Genomic DNA, 15,749 nt, shown 5'->3' on the forward strand with positions numbered 1-15,749 from the left:
CTTGAACGGGTATGGAGGAAACCTCATCAATCCATGGATCCTGCATGTGAGCAGGGGACTGGCCAAGATGGTGGAGGCTGTGTAGTGGTGTGGGGTGTGTGCAGTTGGAGTGATATGGGACCCCTGATACGTATATATATACGACTCTGTTAGGTGACATGTACGTGAGCATCCTGTCTGATCACCTGCATCCTGCATCCATTCATGTCCTGAAATCGGATGAGACTTCTGATGACAGTTTTGTAGTTCTATGCGTAAATTAAAGTTCACCGTGCTGTTCCATCTTCATTCATGTAAAAGCTTTAACCTTGTGCCATCGGATAAATGTTCTACAAACATCCGTCGTTGTGTATTCGACAATTTGCGTACTATAGTTAACAGGAATAGTTAGGTTTTGAGAAGAGTGGGGGAAGTGAGAGAAATTTTAAAAGTAATCAGGAAAAGGAAATGCGGTTGGTTTGGACACTCGATAAGAAGAGATTGTTTACTGATGGGTGCTATCGAAGAAACGGTGAATGGAAAACGGAGGACGCATAAGATACCAGTGGTGGGTAGTATAAGGATAGGGAAGATTTATGAGAAAACGAAGAAGGTAGCAACTGACAGGACTGCATGGAGAGCTACATGTGAAGACTGCCCCACTGATGATGATGATGATGACGTAGTTAAGATGTGGTGAACGAGAAATGTGTGTATTTCTGATACAAAACAAAACAGTAGCAGTGCCGTAATGAAGCAGAAGGACTGTTTCATGAAGAACCGAACATTAAGAGACAACGTAAGCGTCCCGTTCGGAGGTAAGTATCGACCGAATGACAGCGTTTGTGTATCGATTTACGAAAATTCTGAACAGTGACTCCTACGAGCACATTTTCATTCCTCTGAAACGGACGCTGCTTTTCTTTTTCGTCATTCGGTGTCGTCGGTTGTACATGAACAGCTCGTTAACCAGCGATCTCCCACAAAACTTTCTGTCAAAGAAGCGTACATTACTGTCCCAGTGACAAGTGTATTCGGCAGAAGCCAAAACCCTGAAACTCACTGTAGCAAATAATTGGTGCAGATCATTATTTTTTGTTACATCGTATGCTCCTGAGACTAATACTTGACATCATATTTTCATAACGTCGTGTGATCACACCTGTGTTGCCTCTTGCGTCACAGTGAAACGTAAACGTGTCAAATGATGTGAGTTTAATTTTCAGTATGTTGTAGAGATCAATACATTGTTGTCTTCGTGTTCGTTATTTGCCACCTGCTATGACACTGTCGACGTAGATGAAGTGATTAGGCCATAATCAAAGTGGAGTTTGCAGCAAAAGTGATACGACTCACACAGAGCAACTAGAAGCTCTTAACAAATATATGCGTGTTTTCAGACAGGCTCGCATAAACACGACCCTTTTTTTTTTTTAATCGTCTTCTGACTTCCCGCCAAGAATTCCTCTTCTGTGCCAACCTTTTCATCTCAGAGTAACACCTGCAACCTACGTCCTCATTTATTTGCCAGATGTATTCCAATCTCTGCCTTCCTCTACAGTTTTTAACACAACACTTGCTCTAGGCAAATTATTTATACACAGACATCTCAGAGAACAAGGCACGGATTGACAGCCGTAATGTTCCCTAATTCGTTCGTTTCTTTCGTCAGTCGACTCGAATGAATCGAGTTATCGAGTAGCTGCACTTTCCTATATAGCACGCGCGTCCGCGTCATCGCATTTTATACGTTTCTGTGTGACACATAGATGATTAACACATACCTACGAGAAAAGTGGCGGCCATTCTAGTGATCTCGATACGTTATTCTGTCTGGCATTTGTTCGAGACAAGTCGCGAATATTCTGCTGTTTTCTTGTACAGAGATCCTTCGATACGTAGCGTTATAAATACGGACTATTCGCTGAATAGGAAGCTAGTTTACATTCAGAAGCAGAAATATTAAGACAGAAGAATGAATAAGTAGAAAGTCCTAATTGTAGCAAGTGCAAGTGTGAAGATTAGTCAAGAGTGAGAGTGATCAGTTGATTGTGAAGTATTAATAATAGTGATTCATAGTAATTTCTCAGAAAAAATACTGTTACGAGACTCGTAACAAAATTGTCCTATTGACGATGTAATTAATCAATTTGCCAGGAAGAATAGGTGCGTACAATTCATCATTTACGGAAGAGAACCACAATTGTAACTAAACAAAACGTTCTTAAACTTTGCATGTGACGCGATTATTTTTTATTACGGTAAAAGTAAAGGTAGCTCACGATATCTTTAGCGCCCCCTCTTTGAGGTTTTTCTATATCTGCCCCTGCTTCAATCTATAACGACTCAGTAAGCTCTTCAGCTCAAGAAAGGTTCTAATGAAAACAAACCAACTAAGGGCAAAGTTTGCCCCTCACACATAGCGTCAGCGGAGTAATCAGAAGACACAGGGTTGACGCAGGTTTAAACCAACAAGAAAGGTGTGCGAATATATTAACACTGCAAACGATTATGTCCACAAATTGCAAAAGCAGGAGTATATAAAATCCATTGCACGTACCGTCTAGTGCACATACGAAATACAAAAAGAAGCATTAACACCCGTCTTAAGGAATACGAGAACAACTATCGTGTGGGCAACGCGGATAAATCGGCAGTAGCAAATCATGCACTGGCACTAGGGATAAACCAAATTTGTTTCTCCTGTACTGTGACTTTATCGAGATCTAATCGGTACTACGTTAGGCCATAGACATTAAAAATCAGGAAAACAGTTTTAACGGAAAAGAAGGACTGAAAGTAGACTGGTTACGGAAGTTAGTGCTAACTAAACGAACAGAGCCAAACCTTCCTCGTTACAACCTCCATAGCACAGGTTGGCGCAACTGCGCGATTTTAGTCAGCCTGCGTGATGACGTCACGAACTGACCGTTGCTGAACTTGTTTGAGACTTTAACTGCTTTCTGAGTCGTTACCGCCTCCGATGATGTTCCCAGCATTGGAAGACGATACGTTAGACAGAGAAATATGCCTTGGGCCACTGCCTAGAGCCTGTAAAACAAACATCACCAAAAATCTCACCGAAAGTTGTTCATGTATTATTACTACGAAAGTATCCAAAGGGGCACTTAAGTTTTTATTTTTCCACTTGCCGAATGAAATGCCCGTTCTTGAAGAAATGCGTGGTCCGTCTAAGAAAGAAAAAAATCGTTGACAGAAGTCTACACTACAAATAGACCGCATGGAAATGAACAGCTGAGAGGCAGCTTCAATCCTGAATGGGAGATAATAGCAACAGGAGATGGTTCTAGCAAAACTTTAGTAAATTATAAAGTTCATCTCACACCGGCCTTAACTGTAGTTCGTATTTCGCATATCATTTTTCTCGTTTAATTAACTTTACTGGCTTTACGTAGCAAACAATTCAACTCTTGCAATTGTTTAGGTTGGTGACTACAATTCAATTTTAAGCATACATTTATTATACATAGATATAAAATTACAAACTCATTATTTAACAATATTATGGAAAGGAAAGTTGCTATTCACCATATAGCGGCCGGCCGGAGTGGCCGAGCGGTTCTAGGCGCTACAGTCTGGAACCGCGCGACCGCTACGGTCGAAGGTTCGAACCTTGCCTCGGGCATGGATGTGTGTCATGTCCTTAGGTTAGTTAGATTTAAGTAGTTCTAAGTTCTAGGGGACTGATGACCTCAGAAGTTAAGTCCCATAGTGCTCAGAGCCATTTAAACCATATAGCGGGGATGCTGAGACGCAGACAGGCACAACAAAAAGACTGTCTCAAATAAGCTTTTGGCCAGCAAGGCCTTCTTCAGAATAAACGTTACAGACAGACAGACACACACACACACACACATACACACACACACACACACACACACACACACACACGCACGCACGCAAAATCAACTCACACACTCGTGACTGCAGGCTCTGGCAACTGACTGAAGCCACAGTGTGGATTCAGTTGCCAGATTGAAAGCTTATTTGTGACAGTCTTTCTGTTGTGTTAATCTGCGGCTCAGCATCCCTGCCATATGGTGAATACCAACTTTCCTTTTCATACTATTGTTACATTCCATCCTGGATTTTCAACTGTCCGATTTTTGTCAGACTCTTTATTTGATACGCCAGAGTTTTAATCTGCTTCTTGTAGACAACGTACAATTAAACTGTGAATTTTGAGGTTGTTCTCACACATTAATGTTTCAACATTTGTTGGCAAAGGGAAAGTTCATTTTCGCGAGATTTTGCCACAGTTTATTTTGTTGTGGAGCGTATTTGGAACATCTAAAGATGATGAAGATCTCCATCGGCCTTTGGATTTTCGCTGCATTTGGAGTGTCTCTCACTCAAATCCTCTAGAGGTGTTCGGGGAAACACGCATGTCCCAACCTTATTCTAATAATTGCTATCATATATCTCCTTGGGAAATTTTTCTGGCTGTATCACGGTTTTGCTGGTATAGTACACTGGACTGAAGCGAACGAAAAGCCCTTTTTTCTGCAGCGATTTTTGCCGTTGCTGTTCCCACTGACCATATGCCTCTTTTCCTCTTTTTTGAAACGGGAAGAAATTCGGAGTGCGAAAGCTGTGTAAACTGCGGGTCCCCCTTCTTTGATGCTTCCCTTTACAAGACCATCTACTACTTCGTTATGGCGAATATCTGAGTGCCCCTTTACCCACAGCAGGTGAACAGATTTACTTCTTTTGTTGGACTTCAGTATTAATTCCAACGCAATATAATTACAACTGTTATCAGGTTTCGACTTTCGATGGTCTCATTGCTCCGACGCACTTGCAGAACTAGTGTTTCTTTCCCTTTTTTCGTTTCAACTTAATTGCTTCTGTAATAGCTGTTACTTCTGCAATGTAAATACTGCTTAATGGTCGTAATAAAAGTTTTTCCATCTGCAGTCTAGGGCGATGGTATGTGTAACACCTGTTCATGGCTCTGTAGACGGCTATTGTTTTCGCCTACAACCGTTTGCGGTTCACAGTTAAAAGCTGTCAAAGGGGCCACCAGATGTCAGGGATTTCTTTGAGTAGGCTCCATTTTAGTAGTGTCTTATGAGTAAAAAATAAAACTTCATGCATGACGCGGCATTTTTTCACTAATCTCCGTGTTTATGACGTCTTATCCCTTGCACTATTGTGCCGTACAATCATATATTTGTGTAGCTACATTCAGCAGCATATGTGGATACTCTCGGCGAAATATGTTGCGAGTAGAGTTAGTAGCAAATAAGTAGTAAATTTAATCGTCATGCATGATGCGGCAGTTTTTCAAGCATCTCTTCGTTTATGAAGTCATATGTCCTGAAATATGATAGGTAGGTGGTTCTTACTCCCATAGGTCGTTGTCTGATAGTAAGGGAGACGTGTACCAAATGTGGTAGCAATCGTCCCAGTGGTTTATGTGATCAAAAGTATCCGGACACCCCAAAAATATACGTTTTTCATATTAGTTGCATTGTGCTGCCACCTAGTGCCAGGTAATCCATTTCAGCGACCTCAGTAGTCATTAGACATCGTGAGAGAGCAGAATGGGGCGCTCCGCGGAACTCACGGACTTCGAACGTGGTCAGGTGATTGGGTGTCACTTGTGTCATACGTCTGTACGCGAGATTTCCACACTCCTAAACATCCCTAGGGACACGTGCGGCGCAAAAACGTACAGGCCGACAGTTGAAGAGGGTCGTAATGTGTAATAGGCAGACATGTATCGAGACCATGGCACAGGAATTCCAACCTGCATCAGCATCCACTGCAAGTACTATGACAGTTAGGCGGGAGGTGAGAAAACTTGGATTTCATGGTCGTGCGGCTGCTCATAAGCCACACATCTCGCCGGTAAATGCCAAACGACGCCTCCCGTGGTGTAAGGAGCGTAAACATTGGACGATTGAACAGTGGAAAAACGTTGTATAGAGTAACGAATAACGGTACACAATGTGGCGATCCGATGTCAGGGAGTGGGTATACCGAATGCCCAGTGAACGTCATCTGCCAGCGTGTGTAGTGCCAAGAGTAAAATTCGGAGGCGGTGGTGTTATGGTGTGGTCGTGTTTTTCATGGAGGGGACTTACACCCCTTGTTGTTTTGCGTGGCGCTATCACATCACAGACCTACATTGATGTTTTGAGCACCTTCTTGCTTCCCTCTGTTGAAGAGCAATTCGGGGATGGCGATTGCATCTTTCAACACGGCCGACCACCTGTTCATAATGCACGGCGTGTGGCGGTGTGCTTACACGACAATAACATCCCTGTGATTGACTGGCCTGCACAGAGTCCTGACCTGAATCCTACAGAACACCTTTGGGATGCTTTGGAACGCCGACTTCGTGCCAGGCCTCACCGACCGACATCGATACCTCTCCTCACTGCAGCACTCTGTGATGAATGGGCTGCCTTTCCCCAGGAAACCTTCCAACACCTGATTGAACGTATGCCTGAGAGAGTGGAAGCTGTCATCAAGGCGAAGGGTGGGCCAACACCATACTGCATTCCAGCATTACCGATGGAGGACTCCACGAACTTGCAAGTTATTTTCAGCCAGGTGTCCGGATACTTTTGATCAGATAGCTGTACATCCATTTTTATAACATGTACTAGCTTAGCGCCCGCTGCTTCGCTCGCGTAGACTATTCGGCCTGCAGCGATTTCTGTTTTTTTTTTTTTTATTTAATAGAATTTTTATGTTTTACACAAACTGCAACATCTAAGCTTTCCATGCTGCTCAAGGTCACATATCACCGTCCTTGACGAATGTTACGTGCGGTCATGTGTGTTGATAACAGTGAATTGCAGAGGAGCTGATGTTATATTACGCCGATGTTTTACGTGATAACAGTGTGGTCCCTAATTGCGCTTAAGAAAAGACTAATTGAATAAGGATGTGAATAGGCTTAACAGAATTCTGTGCTGCCTGCAGTATGAGAACATTTCGGAGACGGTGACTTAGCGGCATGCTGCCTGCTGCAAAGCAGCGTCTGTGAGCCATTGGTTTGTAGACAATAACATTCCTAAAAGGGACAGGCATGTACAGAGTCCCGACGTGAGCCGAACGGAACACGTTCGCGACAAGTCAGAGCGCTGACTTCGTTTCCAGACTCCAGCGTCCAACTTCACAACCTTGTCGTGTTTCGGTTCTTGAGCGACGATGGACTGCCATCTCTCCACTGACACACAGACACCTTACAGAAAGTTTCTCCAGCAGAGTTCAACCTGTTATACAGGTGAAAGTTGGATACACTCCATATTAACGTCCAATAATAAGCGTCTGGACAGTTTCCATCAGATAGCGTGCACGTACCCGTTTGGAAGAAGGTTAACTGAGCTTGGGGCCTTTAGCTAGCGGGAGGTGTTGTTTAACGAACGAGGAGGCATTGACGAGGTCTAATACAAGACTGCTTGCCCTGGAGGAATCTTGAAGTGTGATGTGTTTGTGCTTGTGTGCTCGTCCTTTTTGACTGTCGAGTGTTATTCATGATTCGGTTATGAAGGAGACTACAGGCGAGAGTTGCCAGAAACTAGTCAGAAACTGTGTACTGACTGTTTGCGGCGTCTGTCTTTCTAGTCTGCTTGTCGGATTTGACAATCTTTTCAAAGTATTTGGATTGCTACAGGACACTGATTACTGTGAAAATATGTGTGAAATTTTATCGGACTTAACTGCTAAGGCCATCAGTCCCTAAGCTTACACGCTACTTAACCTAAATTATCCTAAGGACAAACACATACACCCATGCCCTAGGGTGGACTCGAACCTCCGCCGGGACCAGCCGCACAGTCCATGACTGCAGCTCCTAAGACCGCTCGGCTAATCCCGCGCGGCGACACTGATTACTGGTATACTGGAAATGACAGCTTTAAGGACAGACGTAGAACAAAATGCATTCTTGTACTTAAACAGATATATCTCCAAAAAATATTACAGCTACAACAGTAGAACGTGAGACTATTATGTACAGCATAATGCCTGATTCTGTGTAATTTTTGTTTGAAAATGCGCATCGACACACATCTTATAAGGATTTGAATTTTTAATTACCATTGTTTATATAATGTACCTTTTCTCGTAAAAGCAATGAAACTGGAATTTCACAGTTTATATGTGCATAAGAGACTTATAAAACGTGTGGAAGATATTTTTGTTAAAGGTCATAGTTGCTTTGAAATTCAAGTTTTCAGTTTTCTGTTAATCAGGACTGCTCTTTTTTTCTCAAATTTTAAAGGAGAACTTTTCTCAGAGGAAAGATAAAGGAAAGAACTGGAAAGGATTATTCAGTAAGCAATTCTTAAGAACTGTGACGAATTTCAGGAATTACAGTTCCTGGGAAAAGGTACTTTATAGCCCAAAATAGTCATTTACGGGAATTCGCATTTAAACCTTTTATTTCCATTTTTCACATTATTGCTGTACTTCTAGTGACTAATGGTGTCCATATCATAAGTTCTATTGTCTTCCCCGTCTTCCTGGAGTAACCTCTTCCCCTATCTCCTTTGCCTAGCCAACTTTTGCATGTTTTCTTCCGCTGTGTGAGCTTTGTCCAGTCGCGCTTCATCGATGCTTCCGCGTATCTTCAGTATGAATGCACCTGCATGGAAGGCTACTCTGTGGAGGCACTTAATCCTACCTACATTTCCACTACTGAACACCAGGCAGGCCTCACATCCAGCTATCTTCACAACAATCGAGGGCACAAATACTGTTTTTGGACAACACATCCATATGAGGTGATTGTAGTTTCATTTGTATTCTGTGTTTTTTCCATGTACACATTTTTTCAGCAGTTCGGGAATGGCTATGTACCTGAAAGTTGGTTTTATAACGTCTAAAACAGCAAGTGGCAAATCAAATTGTGGGTGTGTGGCTTTCCATTGATTCCTGCCTGAAGATATTTGCACCACGACATATCTCAAAGGGTATCTTGACGAATATCATCTGTTTAAAGTTTGTGAAAGAATATTGCCCACACGTGAAATTCGACATTTCCTCTCTTTTTAGAATATGCGCCCGGTGTTACGACCCATTTCCAGCAAAACAGGTTGATACATGCAAAATTAAACACTGAAATAAGTTTGTAGCACGTACTATTAAAAAAAAGTTGTAAATTAAGGAACAAGCAAAGATAATCTTTCTCACAGCCTTCTAGACTCATTTGCAGTGCGTTTCGACTGTGTGAACGAAAAATTAACGCATAAAAAATTTCTAGCGTTGAGCAGTCGTGGATCACAGCATGAAAAGGGGGCCGGGCCGACAGGCGCAGACGTTCAAACGAACCTTTTTAAAACATATTTCTAGCCAGAATTCTATTATGAAACTTTGTGATACTATTTTTAAAGAATCAATCTAATAAATTACGCAACAAAAAAACTAAATTTTTTCGCAATTTTGCCCTACATCTGCCCTGATCTCGAAGGTTAACCCGCGGCTGACCACCCTTGTTTAGACTGATGTCAGCGTGATGCAGCGCACAGAATCGATCCCGCTCCGCCAGTTAACCTTCGCGAGTTAATGAGCGGAGCGATCCGCCGCGCGATTCGACTCGCACGCCCCCACCGGAAAGGCCGCGCTGATTCTGCCCGCCGCGCCCGTCTCCTCCGTCGCGACGCCAGAGAAGCTCCGAAACCGAGTCGGGAAAGATAGCTGCACAGTGTCTGAACGCAGCCGGAGCGCCGTTATAACAGTGAGATCTCCGATAACTGCGGGACCCTCAGAGCGAGAAGCTATTTTCGGCCATCCGGGGAAGCAGCCCACGTGTCGAGCTCTACTTTCACTTCGTGTCTCACTTTCGTTCGTTTCTACACTGACACACGCACTGGTCCGAGCCGCGAACACCAGCGCTTCCTCAAGGCGGTCTTCCAGAGATAATGCGAGCTACGCGAAACCTCACCAAAACTGAGCTTTCGAGAATGCCTTGTGAACCTTTCGCGTAATTCCTGATTTGTGCTTATCGGACGTGTCTGGCTATATTCTCGTTTCGAATGCATCATTAAGAGCAATAAACAAATAACATCTCTTCCTTTTACTTATCTGATTGCCGGCCGGTGTGGCCGCGCGGTTCTAGGCGCTTCCGTCTGGAACCGTGCGACCGCTACGGTCGCAGGTTCGAATCCTGCCTCGGGCATGGATGTGTGTGATGTCTTTAGGTTAGTTAGATTTAAGTAGTTCTAAGTTCTAGGGGACTGATGACCTCAGATCTTAAGTCCCATAGTGCTCAGAGCCATTTGAATCATTTGAACTTATCTGATTACAATAAATTGTTTTCCATCTTTATTTCCGAATGTTCCGCGGAATCCTTAGTTAATGCTTCGTGCGTTCGAATAACACGCTTTGGAAGTTGTCCATGCACACTCTATTATATACGAGGGCTATTCCGAAAGTAAGGTCCGATAGGTCGCGAAATGGAAACCACGGTAAAAATCAAAAATGTTTTATTTGCAACAGTTAGATACACCTTGCAGCTACTTATCTCCATAGTCGCCGACCCGACTTAGACGTGTATCGTAGCGTTGTACCAACTTTCCCATACCCTCGCTATAGAAGGCAGCCGCCAGTGCTCTCCGCCAATTCTCTACGCTGGCCTACGGCTCGTTGTCTTGTGCCGAAATGTTGTCTTCATAACCAGCGGTTCATGTGACCAGAGCTGAAACTCAGAGGGAGACAATTACGGGCTGTATTGTGGGTACTCTCACATTTCCATTTGAAAACGATGCAGGAGCATCTTCATTGCCCCTGCAGAATGCGGCTGAGAATTGTCTTGAAGACGAAACAGCACGACAGTTATGTAATGTTAGCTGCATAGCTTCAGGGGAAATTTCTCACCAGGCCCCCGTACTTGGCGGCAGACACTATTTTCTAGACATCTTTACGCACTCACTGCGAGCTCAGAAATGAGAAGAGCGACGTGATGCTAACTGGGGTTATACTAGAGACACTACCCAACACATCTGTGCAAAGCTTTATCGGATTTTCATAGTCGTTTCCATTTCGTGACCGATCGGACCTTACTTTCGGAATAGCCCTCGTACGTTAGCACAGAGGAAGTCATTATGACCTTCCTGAGAGTAATAACGTCCCGTTGAGTACGTGTGGTGTTATTCCACCGTTTTACAGACACTCGTCAACATGTCAACATGTCACTCGGCATGGAATTATACTGACTTTAGATGTACCCTGTTCTCAGTTTTAGGAACTATTTTGAGGCGGAAAATTATGTAGGGAAACCCGTTTGGGGTGCCCAAGTGGCTCTGAGCACTATGCGACTTAACATCTGAGGTCATCAGTCGCCTAGAACTTAGAACTACTTAAACCTAACTAACTTAAGGACATCACACACATCCATGCCCGAGGCAGGATTCGAACCTGCGACCGTAGCGGTCGCGCGGTTCCAGACTGAAGCGCCTTTAACCGCTTGGCCACGGGTGCCCAACAGTAAGGGATCAAAGTATGTGACGATGATTAATGTGTACATTTCTAACATTTAGTTTAAACTGTTACCGAATGGGGTAGCGCTGTGGTTAGCACACTGCACTCGCCATTGAGGAGGCCGACGGTTCAAACCCGCGTCCGGTCATCCTGCTTTAGGTTTTCCGTGGTCTCCCTAAACAGCTTATGGCAAATGCCGGGGTGGTTCCTTCGAAAGGGCATGGGTGCTTCCCTTCCCCGTGGGTCTCTAATCCGAGCTTGTGCATCTTTTCTAATGACGTCGTTATCGACGGGACGTTAAACAGTAATCTCGTCCTCCTCTCAGTATAAACTGTACATAGGTGTTCTTACGTTTATCGTTGCAATTGTCGAAATTGTAGTGTATCACGACAGACAGATATTGGCTTCTTCATTAGTCTTAGCCCTAGTAGAGAACGGTCTAAGTACTTAAGGTAATACGAGGGTTGCCCAGAAAGTAAGTTCCGATCGGTCGCGAAATGGAAACCACCGGGAAAATCCGGTAAAGCTTTGCACAGATGTATTGGGCAGCGTCTCTAGCATGCCCGTAGATCGTGTCGCATCGCTCTTTTCAGTTTTGAGTGAACAGTGAGCACGTAAAGAAGCGTAGGGAACAGCGTCTCCAACCAAGTATGAGGGCCTGGTTAGAGATTTCGCCTGTGTCATGCAACCCACATAACACAACTGTCGAGCAGTTCCTTCTTCATGCCAGTTCTCGGCCGCACACTGCAGGGGCAATGAAGACGCTCCTGCAGCGTTTCCGATGAGAAGTGTTTGATCACCCACAACACAGTCCGTAATTGGCTCCCCCTGAGTCTCATCTCTGCTCACAAGAACCGCTGCCTATGAAGAAAAACTTTTTCCACAGACAACGAGCTGCAGACCAGTGCAGGTAACTGGCCGAAAGCACAGGCGGCTGCTTTCTACGACGAGGACATTGGAAAGTTGATACAACACTCGAAGTTGGAGCGGCGACTATGTAGAGAAGTAGATGGAAGGTGAACCTAACTGTTGCAAATAAAACATTTCTGGTTTTCACTGTGGTTTCCATTTCGCGACCGATCGGAACTCACTTTCTGGAAAACCCTCGTAGCAAATATTAATTAGTTTATAGTGACTTTCTGAAATTTAATACCTGATGCCCATAACTGGAATTTAGCTCACCAATTATGTATAGACAATTAGGTCCCCAAGTGAATATGAGAATCATGCATCTAGTATATAAATATAAGCTAGAAGTCATTACGTTTTTTTAGAATATATATTTGCATCTACGTTTGTGCTCCGATACCCATCTTAGTGTGAACTCAGCACAGTGAAGTAGTAATATTTCTGTCTCTTAGTATTTTATGTGCTTGCGATGGGAAGAACGAAAGACTGCCGACAAGCCTTCGTGAAACAGCAGGTTTTTCTAGTTTTACTGTGAAGGACAAGAAAAAACGTTCCACACATATGCCCATTAATGTGTTTTCTTGTATTGCCTCTTACGTTCTTGGAATTTAAAACTACGAGAAACACGCCTTGCGAGCAGCACATTCCCCTGGAGTCTGGGCATTTTTGTCACGCTCTCACACTTACTTCACCTGCGCTCTATACGTCCTCCATCCATTTCCTCTATCCGGCATGATAATCATCTCAGACCTGTTAACAAACAGCGACATTACTCAGACAAGAGTTAGTTCCATGATCACTATCTTCAAACGCTTACGACTTTTGTTACTCGTCCAGGAAGATTTTCATGAAGAAGTCGTATTATCGTCAGGTGCACAAGAGTTCCCCTACATTCTGTTTACGAAGTCTATACTAGTTTCTCGGTGAGAAAGAAGCTCCACATGTCATCAACTAAAAATACACATCGCAGAATTGGATAACATGGAATTTAATTAGAACGACTACGATCTTCAAATAGTCAGTTTTTTAATGTCTTGTTACTCATTCACTACGACTTCCGCGAAGATCTCGTATTGTTTTCAGGAGGATAACAATTTGCTGCGGTCGCAGGTTCGAATCCTGCCTCGGGCATGGGTGTGTGTGATGTCCTTAGGTTAGTTAGGTTTAAGTAGTTCTAAGTTCTAGGGGACTTATGACCTAAGATGTTGAGTCCCATAGTGCTCAGAGCCATTTGAACCATTTTGATAACAATTCGTCAACATTCGGTTTACGATATTTGTTTTGAGTTTCTCGGCCACAATGATGCTCGATGAATGCATAACTAGAAACATACCTGCTAAAAACAGAACGAGTCTGTCCCGGTTCGAACATAACTCCTCTAGCAAATTTCACACAATTATGAAGTATTGTTGACTAATAAACCCTCGTAAAGTTTACGATTGCAGTAGGGTATGAAACAGCACTTAATTTGGTATTTAAGATACCAATGGAGGTATAATAACTGCAATAAAGTAATGCACAACCTACAAATTATTTTATCTTACTTAAATAGTCTTACATCGCAGCCTCGCGGAGTGGCTGCGCGGTTTGAGGCGCCATATCACGGATTGCGCGGCCGCTCTTGCCGGAGGTTCGAGTCCTCCCTCGGGCATGTGTGTGTGTGTGTTGTTCTTAGCATAAGTTAGTATAAGTAGCGTGTAAGTCTAGGGACCGACGACCTCGGCAGTTTGATCCCTTAGGAATTCACACACACACATCTTACATCGCATTTACAATGAAATAATCCCTCTTGTTTTATTCCTGATTCTAACGTTAATATTTTTCATCTCTGGAAATGGAGATACTCTGTAGATGCACTTGTTTCCAAATGTTTGATCCAACAAAATTTCATTTCACCACATATTTGTCTTGTAACTGATGATGGCGTAAGAGCCGAAAACAGCTTCGTGAAACAAATAACAAATATGGTAGGACATTAGACCACATTGTGTGTGTTTCATTCCGTATAAATTATGACTTCCTTTGAATAAATTTGGAGTAGTACAATTGAAGACATGCACGGAAAAACGGGCTAACCCTCAAATGTTAAAGCTTAGAGAGAAGTGTCGCCATCTGTTGCTGGGTACGGGAACTATCAAAATTGACACTGTCCTCGCCCCTAAATATCATTTAGGGGTGGGAACAATGTCAATTTTCATAGTTCCCGTACCCAGCAACAGATGGCGACAGTTATCTCTAAGCTTTAACATTTGAGATTTACCCGCTTTTCCACGCATGTGTTCAATTTACGATGGTTTATTAGCAATGTAAGATTTTCCCCCTATAGTGTTCTAGGGTTAAAGATTATAATCATAATTATCGATTTCAAACTTGTGTAAACGACGCTGACGAGAAATTCCGCTCACGTAATCATAAACCGGTGTTAAAGGAATTGCCGTCGACGTGAAAGCGGGTAGCGACGTTCTCGAAACGAGTCCACGTGTACAATGACTGGTTGCAGTAAACATCTCGGAACCTTTCGACAACACCCGTACACAACATGGAGAGCGAAATGGAGTGATAGTGAAGTGCGGACAGTACTACATCGAGCCCACACCGTCAACTGCCAGTCGTCCGCAGAGCTGCAGACACGTGGGTGGTAACGCGCACGCGTGTCGAGTTGCCGCCTCACCTGCGTGTCGAGCTGCGGGACCGTGGGCGTGGGCGGCGAGGGCGGCGCGGGGAGCGGCTGCGTACGAGTGGTCGCGGGGACGGCCGGAGAGGCACTGTGCGCCTCGCACTAGGCGCGCCGGCCGCTGCGCTCCCACCACCAGGGGCCGGCCGAGTCGGGCAGAGAGGCACCCCGCTCCTCCACCACCTGCCACTGGCCGCAGTAGCAGCGCCTCCCCCCCCCCCCCCCCCCCACACACACACTGCTCCGCAGTCGCGGCGTTTAACGCGTCCCAGTTGGGAACAACAGTACACACACTGTCGCGACGTAACAGCATTACGACAACTTTACAACAGTGACCACTCTCTGCAGCAAGCACACCACCTGGACAAACGATGAAAAGAATGTTGCTGTTAAAACGTCAAAATCTTTTGGGTTGTTAGGCCGCGTCATATTTCCTTCCAAAATAATCGACGTTTCGACCCCTCTGCTGGGATCTTCTTCAGGATGCTTCACTGCCCACTATTGCTAGAACACTATCAGGGACTTTTTTTTCCTGGCTGGCAGCAGCTTATTACGCTGCTCTGCAGCCTACAGACTTTTTAAAATGTAAGGAGAAGTTAAGAAACAATAAAAGCAGGCGATAAAGCGGGGACTTAAATTGTAAAACGGCGGAAAATTGGGCAAAGTTAAAATATAAAGCAAAGGGTTGGCAAAGCGAATAAAAATACAGAGGATGCAGACAGGTAACATA

General features: G+C 44.1%; 1 protein-coding gene across 1 annotated transcript in view; it reads right to left on the reverse strand.

Annotated features, from left to right (window-relative positions):
• Window positions 1-15,143, reverse strand: part of LOC126260059 (putative fatty acyl-CoA reductase CG5065) — a 468,918-nt gene extending 453,775 nt beyond the window's left edge. Inside the window, exon 1 of the mRNA XM_049957250.1 lies at window positions 15,017-15,143. The gene's annotated coding sequence lies outside the window, so the exon portion shown is untranslated. The remainder of the gene's footprint in view (window positions 1-15,016) is intronic.
• Between the last annotated feature and the right edge of the window lie 606 nt (window positions 15,144-15,749).

The sequence above is a fragment of the Schistocerca nitens genome, chromosome 5, assembly GCF_023898315.1.
Source record: "Schistocerca nitens isolate TAMUIC-IGC-003100 chromosome 5, iqSchNite1.1, whole genome shotgun sequence".
Classification (NCBI taxonomy): domain Eukaryota; kingdom Metazoa; phylum Arthropoda; class Insecta; order Orthoptera; family Acrididae; genus Schistocerca; species Schistocerca nitens.